Here is a 1,097-nt window from a genome sequence, read left to right on the forward strand (position 1 = left end):
AAATATTTACAAACTTCAGGGACAGCAATGGGCAAACGTACGCAAACCTTTTCATGGCAGAGTGGGAACGTGAGGTGTTGCCCCTCTGTCCATTTGACCCACTTTTTTACGGACGCTTTTTGGATGACATTTTTATGGTTTGGACTTATTCTATCGAACAGTTTTGAGAATTCTTTGAAATTCTCAACAACCACCATCCTTCTATCAAACTAACCGCAAACGTGAGTGACAAAAGCATAGACTTTCTCGATACCACAGTCTTTAAGGGAGATTCCATAGCAGAAACAAATAAACTGGATATTAAAGTGTATTTCAAAGAAACTGATACTCATCAACTCTTGCACAAGAGCTCCTTTCACCCAAAACATACCTTTTCTGGTATAATTAAGTCACAAGTTTTACGATTTCATCGAATTTGTACAAGATCTTCTGATTTCAACCAAGCCTGTACGATTGTTTTCTCAAAACTGAAAGAGCGTGGGTACTCTAAACGATTTTTACGAAACATAAAAAATTCCACCTTAGCACAGATAGCAGCTAAAAACAGACTTTATGCCGAAGTACCTCCAGGTTTAAGAAGTGCTCCATGTTTGTCCAGTAGATGCAAAACATGTCCCTTTATATCAGAAACTCATTATTTTGTAAGCAACTCTACGAATAAAAGGTACCCGATCCAGGAACATCTAACATGTGAACATTCGAATATAATATATTTAATTTCATGCAAGAAATGCCCCAAACAATATGTAGGAGAAACTAAGAATAATTTACGAACTCGCTTAAATGCTCATATGTCAGACATCAAATTAAAGAAAGACAAGCCTGTTTCTAATCATTTCAACCTCGACGACCATTCAATAGACGATCTCACCCTAATCCCAATTGAGCGTATAGAAATTGACTTGCCCGAAGATGAAACTACCAAATTCCGTCAATCTAGGGAGGCCCATTGGATTGAGACATTGAATACAGCAAGACCTATAGGACTAAATATTCATCATAATGTAGGCATAGCACCCTTTGTTGTCCCGTTTAATACAACCAGCAATCGAGCAAGCAAGATAGTTCATGCCCACTATAAGAGCCTTCAAGAGATA

This window comes from Lottia gigantea (assembly GCF_000327385.1).
Source record: "Lottia gigantea unplaced genomic scaffold LOTGIsca_2, whole genome shotgun sequence".
Lineage (NCBI taxonomy): Eukaryota > Metazoa > Mollusca > Gastropoda > Lottiidae > Lottia > Lottia gigantea.